Source organism: Bubalus bubalis, chromosome 4, assembly GCF_019923935.1.
Source record: "Bubalus bubalis isolate 160015118507 breed Murrah chromosome 4, NDDB_SH_1, whole genome shotgun sequence".
Taxonomy (NCBI): Eukaryota; Metazoa; Chordata; class Mammalia; order Artiodactyla; family Bovidae; genus Bubalus; species Bubalus bubalis.
The window spans coordinates 52,615,157-52,627,479 of NC_059160.1; the positions used below are offsets into that span (position 1 = coordinate 52,615,157).

Sequence of the window (12,323 nt, forward strand, 5' to 3'; positions counted from 1 at the left end):
CTTATTGAAAAATTTCCTGAGTGCTTAGTAAGTGAGAGAACCAGTTTACAAACATGTTACATACTGGGTGATCCCATTTACATGAAGTTCTAGAAAATGCAAGCGAATCTGACCAGAAGAAGAATAGCAGGGGACAGAGGGAGAAGGTGGGATTCAGAACGGTGGGGGGGAAATGTTTGGGGATGTTGGATATATACTTATTATCTTTATTTTGATGATGGCTTCATTGTGGTTTATGTGTGTCAAGCCTCATCACACTGTATGCTCTGTGTGCAATTTATTATATTTCATTTGTGACTCAGTAAAAGTATATAATAAAGACAGGGAATTCCCTGGCAGTCTAGTGGTTAGTACTCTCTGCTCCACCGTCGAGGGCCCAGGTTCAATCCTGATCAGGGGACTAAGATCTCATAAGCTGCGGGGCCAAAAAAAAAAAGCTGTATAGTAAAGACAGAGAAATAAGGGAAGGATTCTGGTTTAGCCTGGCTTGCGGCAAGTACCCCCTACTCCTGGAGATGGGACCCTAGACGTGGCCCAGTACAAGTCAAGTGGTTTAGTCTGAATAACTGCGGCTGGTGGGATGGGGCAGAGTCCCCAAAGAGCCCAGAATGTGTGTGTTTAGAGGTGGGGAAGGGACATTTCTTAGCTAAGGGTTAGGGCTTGCTGGGCAGGGAACCCCATAGATGTTCACCTTGATAGTGGAAAGGATGCCCAGGACACTTTGTTTTGTCTTGGCATCTTTTATTGGGCTGTTGCAGGAGTAAAAGTGATGCGCAACTGAATGGTTAGTGGAGATACTGGAGAAAGTTTCTGGCAAAAGATAGTTGTTTTTATTTTTTATTTTATTAGACATTTGTTAACGTGAAGTGTAGTTGTTTTACAAGGTTATGTTGATTCAGTTCAGTTCAGTCGCTCAGTCGTGTCCGACTCTTTGCGACCCCATGAATTGCAGCACCCCAGGCCTCCCTGTCCATCACCAACTCCCAGAGTTCACTCAGACTCACGTCCATCGAGTCAGTGATGCCATCCAGCCATCTCATCCTCTGTCGTCCCCTTCTCCTCCTGCCCCCAATCCCTCCCAGCATCAGAGTCTTTTCCAATGAGTCAACTCTTCGCATGAGGTGGCCAAAGTACTGGAGTTTCAGCTTTAGCATCATTCCTTCCAAAGAAATCCCAGGGCTGATCTCCTTCAGAATGGACTGGTTGGATCTCCTTGCAGTCCAAGGGACTCTCAAGAGTCTTCTCCAACACCACAGTTCAAAAGCATCAATTCTTCGGCTCTTGAGAAATTTGTATGCAGGTCAGGAAGCAATGGTTAGAACTGGATATGGAAAAACAGACTGGTTCCAAATAGGAAAAGGAGTACGTCAAAGATGTATATTGTCACCATGCTTATTTAACTTATATGCAGAGTACATCATGAGAAATGCTGGGCTGGAAGAAGCACAAGCTGGAATCAAGATTGCCAGGAGAAATATCAATAACCTCAGATATGCAGATGATACCACCCTTATGGCAGAAAGTGAAGAGGAACTAAAAAGCCTCTTGATGAACTTAGAGGAGAATGAAAAAGTTGGCTTAAAACTCAACATTCAGAAAATGAAGATCATGGCATCTGGTCCCATCACTTCATGGGAAATAGATGGGGAAACAGTGGAAACAGCGTCAGACTTTATTTTTTGGGGCTCCAAAATCAATGCAGATGGTGACTGCAGCCATGAAATTAAAAGACGCTTACTCCTTGGAAGAAAAGTTATGACCAACCTAGATAGCATATTGAAAAACAGAGACATTACTGTGCCAACAAAGGTCCGTCTAGTCAAGGCTTTGGTTTTTCCAGTGGTCATGTATGTTGATTTCTGCTGTGCAAAAAAATGATTCAGTTATACATATATACATTCTTTTTCTAAACATTCTTCTCCATTATTGTTAATCATAGGATATTTAATACAGTTCCCTGTCCTTACTGCAGGACCTTGTTGCTGTAACCATCTGCTAACCCCAACCTCCCACTCCATCCCTTCCTCCCCCCCTGCCCCCTCTACGCAACCACCATCTGTTCTGTGTCTGTGAGTCTGTTTCTGTTCTGTGGATAGATTTGTTTGTGTTGTATTTTAGATTCTATGTGTAAGTGATATCATATGGTATTTGTTTTTCTCACTTACTTCACTTAGGAATCTCTTGTTGCATCCAAGTTGCTGCAAATGGCATTATTTTGTTCTTTTTTATGGCCAAGTAGTATTTCTTTATATAGAGGCGCCGCATCTTACTCATCCATTCGTCTGTCTGTGGACACTTAGGTTGCCTCCATGTCTTGGCTGTTGTGAATAGTGCTGCTATGAACAGAGGGGTACGTGTATCTTTTTGAATCATAGTTTTTGTTTTTTTCTGGATATATGCCCGTGAGTGAGTTTGCTGGATCATAAGGTAAATCTTTTTTTAGTTTTCTAAGGAACCTCCGTACTGGTTTCCATAGTTATGGCACCAACTTCCATTCCCACCAACAGGATAGGAGGGCTCCCTTTTCTCCACACCCTCTCCAGCATTTGTTACTTGTAGACTTTTTGATGATGGTCATTCTGACCAGTGTGAGGTGGTACCTCATTGGAGTTTTGATTTGTATTTCTCCAATATTAGCGATGTTGAGCATCTTTTTACATGTCTGTTGACCATCTGTATAAAAATGGTTGTTTTAAAATCTCTAAAGACTAATAGTATTGTGCTCTTATGAATTGTCTGAATGCAGGTCATACTTGCCATGCAATTTTATTTCTCTGACTGTAATTATCAACAGTTCAGTTCACTTGCTCAGTCGTGTCTGACTCTTTGCGACCATATGGACTGTAGCACGCCAGGCATCCCTGTCCATCACCAATTGCTGGAGTTTACTCAAACTCATGTCCATTGAGTCAGTGATGCCATCCAACCATCTCATCCTCTGTCATCCCCTTCTCCTCCTGCCTTCAGTCTTTCCTAGCATCAGGGTCTTTTCAAATGAATCAGTTCTTTGCATCAGGTGGCCAAGTATCAACAGAAAGTACATTAAGTGAACACATATCAAGCAACATTTGTTGACAGGAAACCATATTCTAAAGATACTTGTGAAACTTGTGTTATGATCATATTGTTCCCTAACATATTAGTTACACCAGAACAAATTAACATTTTTCAGAGAATGTGAAATTGTCAGTGGCAGAACTGATTGGCCTTTCCCAAGTCTTACTTGTCAGAAGGAAGTTGTAATGTGGTGGTTTGCTAAGAGAAAATCACCTATTGTGGGGGTTGCCTTTTTATTGTTATTTTTAATTGGCATTTGTAGATGAGAAGTTTAAGTGTTTATAATTTGGGTATGGAACCTTGAGTTCATTTGTGGAAACATTTGGGGGAGATGTAAATACTGCTTCATGTTAGAAACAAAAAGTCCCTTCACTTTTTAAAATGTGTTTTCAATCTGTATGTATAGTTTTAAAAGAAATTTTGAACCCTTATTTTCAATCTACCTGTGAACGTTAAAAGAATTTGAAGCTGTGTTAAGTAAATACGAACTAATTTGTAATTGATTTTGTATATTTATGAATATTCATGAAATATAGGAGTATTATGAAATATAAACTGAAGTTAATATTTGAGAAAACAAATATTTAAAATTTGCCCTCACTTTTGTCGATGGAGAAGCATCGAGATATGTTGCAAGCAGTGAATTATGACCCCAAGCTGGTAATCTTGTTTCATCTTCATTTTCCTGCTGTAAAGTGAGCATAATAACTAGTGTCTCATGTTAAGTGGGGTCCATGTATATGCTTCACACGGTGCCTGTTGTTGCTAAGTCATGTCTGACTGTTTTGTGACCCCATTGACGTGGCCTGCTAGGCTCCTCTGTCCATGGGATTCTCTAGGCAAGAATACTGGAGTGGGTTGTCATTTCCTCTTCCAGGGGATCTTCCTGACCCAGGAATTGAACCTGGGTCTTCTGCATTGGCAGGCGGATTCTTTACCACTGAGCCACCAGGGAAGTCCATTTGGTACCTGGCACGTTGTAACATATGCATTAAATCATCTCTGGATTATTTGTGCTGCTGCTGCTAAGTCACTTCAGTCGTGTCCGACTCTGTGCGACCCCATAGACGGCAGCCCACCAGGCTCCCCCGTCCCTGGGATTCTCCAGGCAAGAACACTGGAGTGGGTTGCCATTTCCTTCTCCAGTGCGTGAAAGTGAAAAGTGAAAGTGAAGTCATTCAGTCATGTCCGACTCTTCACGACCCTATGGACTGCAGCCCACCAGGCTCCTCCGTCCATGGGATTTTCCAGGCAAGAGTACTGGAGTGGGGTGCCATTGCCTTCTCCGGGATTATTTGTAATACTTAATAAATATAAATCCTATGTCAATAGTTGTAAATACAATGTAAATGCTGTGTAAATAGTGAGTACAGTGTGAAGGCTATGCATATAGTTTCTGACATGTGGCAAATTCAAGTTTTGCTTTTTGGGACTTTCTGGAATTTTTTCTTTTAGGGATATTCTATGTGCATTTGGTTGTATTTGTGAAGGTGGAACCTAAGGATTTGGAAGACTGACTGTAAATGGGGAAAAATGGAGACTTTCCTTCTGTTTTTTGAAGCTCTAAAATTCTCCACGAAAAAAGTTGTTTCTTTTTCCCACTTTGCTTTTTCCTTTTCTTCCTAAGAGACTTCATATCTTTATATTCTTTTTTGTTAAATTTTTTTTAGGCGACCAGCTTGATGTCTAGGATATATTCCAAAAAGAAAAACTAATTAGTTATAGAAAAATGTCATCTTAATGTCTCTAGGATTCTGGATTTTGCATTACCAAAAAATTGAACTTCAAGGATTTTCAAATGCATTTCAGCTTTTCTCTTTGAACATTTTCGTGTTGCCATGTTTGGTTCCTGAGTTCAGGTATCTGAGATGTGTACATTTGGGCCTCCAAGTAGAGTATGTTTTCTTCCAAGTTTTGCTTTTTTAATGTAACTGCAGTGAAATCTTTCATATAAATCTTTGACAGTATCTCTGAATATGTCCTTAGCATGCATTCCTAGAAGGAGAATTACTAGGTCAAAGGGTATGAATATTTTTAAAAGGCTCTTGGTACTTATCACCAACCTTCTTTCCAGAAAGGTCGAACCAACTTATATTCTTAAACAGCAAGGAGTGTGGCTACCTAGTCTTAGCACCAATACCCACTCTGTGTTCTGTCATTAAAAACAAAAAGAAACCACATACAAATAACAACAGCAGTCTTATCAGAGAAAAGTTGCATCCTAGTTTTGTTTAACCAAGTAACACATGCTTACTATAGGAAAAAAATGTTGAAGTAAAGACAGTAAAACCATTTGTAATCCCTTTTCAGAGAGAGCGGCTCATAACTATCCAATTGTTTTAATTTGCTCTTTAAAAAATAATTGAAATGGTTGAGCATTTATGTTTATAAGCCATTTAATTTCCTTCTTAAAAAAATTATTTATTTTTAATTGATGCATAATTGCTTTACAGTTTGGTTTGTTTTCTGCCACGTACCAACATGAATTAGCCATGGGTATACATATGTCCCCTCCCTCTTGGACCTCCTCCCCACCTCCCACCCTTTGCCACCCTTGTAGACTGTAACAGAGCCCTGGTTTGAGTTTCATGAGGCATACAGCAGATTTCCACTGACTGTCTATTTAACGTGTGTTACTGTATATGCTTCTGTGCGACTCTCTCCATTTGTCTTACTCTCTCCTTCCTCCCCATGGCCCGTGTCCATAAGTCTGTTCTTTATGTCTGCATCTCCATAATTTCCCTGCCTGTAAGAGAGAGACTCTATCTTTTTATTTTTTGGATTTGTATGACTTCTTATTACCCTAAGGATACTAGTCGTCTGCTGTTTGTCTTTTTGTCTAATGTAACCCTTCCCTGTTTTTGATACACAGATGTTTACAATTTTTATACTGTAAATCTGTTGATATTTTTCTTTTGTTATTTATTCTATTGCTTTTACATTGGGAAGTTATGTTCTGTTCTTAGATGAAATAAATAGTAATCCATATGTTTTCCCTACCTTTTTAATGGTTAAAAAACCATAACTCATTCACATGGTGTTAGTTTTACAGCATAGCGTGAGAGAGAATCTTACTTAACATCCTTCCCATACAGCATAGCAGTGTTTGTTTAGTTAGGCAAAGAGAGAGAATATTATTCAAGCTGGTATTCAGTTACAGTATGTTCTGGAAAACACAGATTAGTAGATGGCCCATCTTGTTGAAAATAGGGCATATGAAGGAGGATTTCAGATTGGGAAGACAGATAAAAGTCTAAGTGGGGACTGCCTTTGATGCCACGTCAAAAGTTGAAATTTGTAGGCAGTAAGAAGTTTGAGAACCTGAATATCCTTGAAATGAACCTTTAGTTAGGACTCCTTCAGCTACAGGCAATATTAAAAAAATAAAAAAGCCTGAGTCAAACTGATTTAATTACAAGGGAAACTTGGAAAGATATTTTGTGGGTTGGTTCAGCTTCAAGTGTGACTTGTTCCAAGTTTAGATAATGTGGTCGGGTGGCTTCTCTCTGTCTCTTGACCTTGCTCTCTTTCCCACTGGCCTCTTTTTTAGGTTCCTAGAGGTGACCTCCTCATATCTCCAGATTTATATCCTCTTAGGTCCATGTTTGGGAAAAACAAATGTTTCTTTCTTGAAATTCCCTTATAAATCCAGAAATTTTCTTGATTGGACTTGGTTGGTTCCCTGTGGCTTTAGGGTACATATGAAGATGTTTGGCTAGAGGGTGTTCTGTGGCTGTCCCAGATGAATCCATGTTGGTAACTCTGGGGATCTCTTTGACCAGGTCTGGATCACGTATTTCCTCTTAGAGTCAGAAACAGAACCTCCCCAAGACCACACAGTCTGAATGCTGGGCTTGGGGTAGTTTCTCAGGAAAATTGAGCATACTGGAGAAATAGAAGGTATGGCAGCCAGTTTAGGCTCAGTCGTGCTGCAGTGACCAGTGATGCCGGAAATCCAGTGGCTTAATATAGGCAGCTGTAACCATGGTTTATTTCTCTCTCCTGTGCTGTTTTCTGGAGCCTCAGGCTCCTCTCCAGGGCAGTTGTGCTCCGTGTGGTGACCTCGCCTGCCGGGCCTGTCGGTCTCCTCCATCCCCTGCTGCATGTGTCATGGAAGCCTCGCGCATGGCTCTGTGATAGATAGAGTGGGGGAGGGGACGTGCTGTGGTCTGGAAGTGATGTGCTTTATGTCTGCCCACAGCCCGTTGGCCAGAGCAGAAGTTGGTGGCCAGGATAAGGGGTGAAGAGAGGGTTGTAATCCCCAAGTGCCTGGAAGGAGAGAATGTGAGTGAGCATGAGGTGGCCCAGCCACACTGGGTGACACAGAAGGCCAGGGCACCCTGTCACCACCCACCACAGGCTCCCTGGAGGACCTCAGGTGGTTCAGCTCATCCCTTATGCCCCTCCTCCTGATTTTATCTGACTTGTTCCTGGGACAGTGCTGAGAACAGGAAATGGATCCCTTCAGAGCTTCCCAGGGTTGTGTCCCCAAGGGCTGAGGGACAGTCATGTTGCCTTTCTGAAGACATTATGAGTATTTCTTGACGTGACTCAGGCCATAGATTTCTACTCAGCACTGTCCCCATGCGCTGCTCCGTTAGACTGGAGACCTTTTAAGAAGAGTCATTGTGCATTTCTGAACATCACAGGGTTCAGAAAAGTGCCATAACAAAGTACTTGGCAAAGATTGTATTTCCCAAACTTAGATATTTATACAGTTTAACAATATTTCCTTAAATAGGTGGAAAATGACTTTTGTACCTAAGTTCTGATTTCATTCATTTTCTCTGTCAGTAGTAAAGATAAAATTAAGGCAAGGGAGGAATTCTTCTGTGGTGATCTTATAAACGATAAAACCAGGACCCCAAACAACAGAAAATGCTGCAGTGGCTGTGAAAGACAGTATGATGGTTCCTCAAAAAATTACAATCCAGTTTACCATATGCCAGCAATTCCCCTTCTGGATATATACCCTCAAGAAGTGAAAGCAGGGGCTCAAAGAGATATTTGTCCACACATGTGCATAGCAGCGTTATTCACAATAGCCAATGGGTGGAAGCAGTCCAAATGTCCTTCAGTGGGTGAATGGGTAAACAAAATGCGAATAGACATAAAATGGAATATTATCTAGGCTTAAAAAGAAGTAAACTTCTGACCCATGCCCCAAAATGAATGAATCTTGAAGATATTATGCTAAATAAAATAAGCCAGCTCCAAAAGACAGCTGCTCTAATAGATTCTCCTTATATGAGTCACATTCCTAGAGACAGAATGTAGAACAGTGATTGCCAGGGGCTGGGGGAGGAAGAACAGGGAGTTAGTGTTGAACGGGTGTGGAGTTTAAGTTTTGCAAGATGAAAGAGTTCTGGAGATGGGTGGTGGTGATGGTCTCACAGCAGTGTGAATCACCTTAGTGCCACTGTGCTGTACACTGAAATGGTTAAAATGGTAAATTTTATGTTATGCATTTTTTACCACCATAAAAATAAGCAAAAACAGAGTCTCAGAAAGCTGACAGATGACTCCTGTAGGTGGTCCACTGGGTGTCCCAGTGCTCCATGGGATGAGCAAGTGGGTGACCTGTGAGTGTGCAGGGGTTGCCCAGCTTGCTGCCTTGCCCAAGGAAAGGCGGTCACCTCCCGATTCAGGGTGGCTGCCTAGAAACTTGGCTATGGTTGGGGCTTTGGGCAGAGTGACAGAACTGTCTCTCCACATCTTTGTCCTCATTGTGGCATCTTGCTCTTATCATCCATTGAGTGCAAAAGAAATTCGCTCTCTTATTTCATACCCACTCTTGTCTCTGCTTTGGGCAAGTACATAACTGACTCGTCAAGGGCCCTTCTGTTTATATTTGGAGTCCACAGTTTAGACAGACCGTTTCTCTCTGAGTGGTTGGCATTCTTTGCTTTTGCCTTGTAATGACTTGCATTAATTCTTAGCACTTTCTTGAAGTGGTTGCATGGGGTGTTGAGCTCCTTTTAAGCTACTGATGTTCCTGGTGTTTATTTCAAGTGATGACTAATTAAACACGCACGCTTTCTGGTGATGTTCATGTGATGGCTGCACCGCGGGCTTTCCCGCCAGTGGAGAATTCATTCCTGGGCAGCCCCTGGAGATGTGCTGACTGTCAGCACCGTGTTCCAGCATAGTCGTGTTTCCTTGAGGGCCTCGCATACTCTTCTCAGGTAGCAGAAAGGGAGAGAGACTTTCCTGCCAGCACCAGTTCAAAATAGAAACTTCTAATGGCAGCAGGCTGTGAGAACTTCCCTTGGAAAGGTCATTTGTGAAAGAGGAGCTTTTGGTCAATCTGTAAGTGATCCTGTTTCACTGACTTCGTTCGGACAGTGCCATGCAGTCCTATTCGGAAAGTGACATCCTGGGTAGTGACTTGTTGATAATGGCCAGATGCTCTTCGATGTTGGATGCTTAAGAGCCACTGGTTTCTCCCTTCCCCAGGATTAGTTCCTGTGAACTGTCTGCCTTCAAGTTTCTTAAAATGTGTTTCCTGTCTTCAGATGAATCTTATATGTAAAAAAGAAAAACAAGGCCAAGGTTATTATCTCATTGATTTTGACAAAAGAAACTAATGAAGAAATGAAATCGATGGTGAATCTTGACTGATTTTCCATAGATTCAGTCATATCTAGGTTGTCAATGGGAGAGAAATTCATTCATTCGTTCATTCCTTCATTTGCTGTCTTTGGTCTGGATGTGCTGTGTGGGGATGTGAAGGCTTGGTTTTAAAGTTAGTGTAATGTGGCATCTTTCTTGGTGACCATGAATAGGCTTCGGGGTCAAGCTCCCTGAAGTTTTCCACAAGGTTTGTGTTTGTGTTTTTCTGAGGGGCGAGAATTCTGTGGCTTCTGTTATGTTCTCAAAGGGACCCAAGCCCGCCGGTGTTAAGGAGCCTTCTGCAATGCTCAGAATATGTCACAGTGGCTCATATGTCCCCTGATTAGACTTGTCACCCTGTGAAAGTAAGTACTTTTGGGATATTTCAGGTGGCTCTTTAGAAGTGGATAATGTGAGAAAAAGGTGAGCAGAGGGAAGGAGGGAACACTGTAGACTCTGTGGTAAGCATTAAAATGAAGAAAGATTGACTCCACTTTATTTAGAAAATAAATACTTGCTTCTCAAATGCTTGTTGACTCCCCTAATCTTGCAGAAGAGCATCAAGAGTGTAGATTCTGAAGCCAGACTTCCCAGGTTCACATCCTACCTCTGCCATTTAGTGGCTGTGTGTCCTTTGGTGAATTGTATAATTTCTGTGTGTCTCTAATGTTTTCCTACATCAGATGGAGATGATAGAGCTTTTGCTTGCTAAGGTTGTCATAAGGATTAAATGAGGTGGTACAAAGTGCTTCCGAGTATGTAATACATGGTAAGAAAGAAAAAGAAAGAAAGTTAAGTTGCTCAGTCATGTCCAACTCTTTGCGATCTCTTGGACTGTAGCCCGCCAGGCTCCTCTATCTGTGGAATCCTCCAGGCAAGAATATTGGAGTGGGTTGCCATCACCTTCTCCAAGGAATCTTCCCAACCCAGGGATCAAACTCAGGTCTCCCGCACTGCAGGCAGATCCTTTGCCATCTGAGCTACCAGGGAAGCCCCTAATACATAGTTAAGATCTTAATAAATATAAGACCTTAATAAGTGTTAGCTCTTATGATGGAGTCAGAGGTGGTTCTTATTAATGTAAAGAGTAGTAGAATACACACAGTTCAATTCATTCATAAGATGTGGACAGTTCACTTTCTGTGTGCATGTGTTGGTGGTTTTGTACCTATTTCCATGAAGTCACCTGTCTTCAGTGTTTGTCTATTGATGAGCTGCTTCAGGTAAATTTTTGGTGCACAAGCATTGTAAAAAGTGAGAGAATGCTGTCCCATATCCTTTTCGCAAAATGGGATGGTCTGTGTGGTTGTCACAGAATGTTGCATGAGGAGGTTCTTTGTGTTAAATGACTACTTGTGAAATGACTGGATGACAATATCATATTTCCTTGTCTTTAAAAATATAGTATGCAGCCCCTGATCCTAAATTTCATCTGGGATGTGGTTATTGAAGACTCATAGTCTGTTTCACTTATGTGATTAATTTCTCCATCATTACTAGACTCTAGAGAGTTGCTTTCTGTATCTTTGTGTTCATCTTTTGACTCATCTGATAATTGTGAAGTGCTTTCTTCTGACAGGTTTATGCTTTTTGCCACTCTGGGTGGAAAATAGAATTCCACACAGTGAATTCTCAACTGTGTTTCATGAAAGCTAAGGAAATGACTGCAAAGATGGTATCTTCAGACTTCTTTGATATACTTTCCTGAAAATGATGCGATACTTCAGGCAGGGTGATGAGGAAACTGAAGGGTGATGTTGTAGTGATAATTTCTTTTACTTTTGCAATATCTTGGCCAAGTTCCTGTCATTCTCTTGCTTTCTTGTGTATGTGTACGTTCAGTTGCTCAGTTGTGTCTGACACTGTGAGCCCATGGATGGGTCCTCAGGCGCCTCTGTCCATGGAATTTTCCAGTCTAGAATACTGGGGTGGGTTTCTTTCTCCAGGGGATCTTCCCTACCCAGGGATTGAATGCATGTCTTCTGCATTGGCAAGCAGATTAAAAATCATGGTTGGGAATAATTGAGGGATAATGATGAAATAGGCTTTCCAGGTGGCTCACTTGTAAGGAATCCTCCTGTCAATGCAGGAGACACAAGCTCAATCTCTGGGTCGGGAAGATCCCCTGGAGAAGGAAATGGCAACCCACTCCAATATTCTTGCCTGGAAAATCCCATGGACAAAGAAGCCTGCCATATAGTCCAGGAGGTTGCAAAGAGTCAGACATGACTGAGCGACTGAGTACACACCCACCCACACCTCCCCTACTCACAGTGGTGAAATGATTCCTGCAATGGTAAAGTAGCAAAATGTTTCAAGATGTTGGAAAATAAAATCACTGACCTCCCATCTTGCATCTTAGATTTTTAAAAGGGTGTGGTGAACTCATGAAAGTTGTATAGTAAGATGAGTTTTTGAAAAACCTGCAAGAAAGAATACAAGTCATGAAATAGCAATCCTTACAAATAGAAGTGCTTAAAACAGGAACTCGAAACTAACTTTGAATCCAGGGGACCCTGATGGTATCCTGGGGTTAATTGCATTTCTAATAATCTATCTGGAGGAAATCACCAGAAAGGCAAAGGTGAACATCTGAAGGTACTTATTACTGTGGGTTTTTTTTTTTTTTTGGCTTTTGTTTCTTAAATAGGAAA

At 41.5% G+C, this 12,323-nt stretch overlaps 1 protein-coding gene across 2 annotated transcripts in view; it reads left to right on the plus strand.

The window, feature by feature from the left end:
* Window positions 1-12,323, plus strand: part of NT5DC3 (5'-nucleotidase domain containing 3) — a 69,034-nt gene that overhangs the window by 12,033 nt on the left and 44,678 nt on the right. The gene's annotated exons all lie outside the window — the stretch shown is intronic.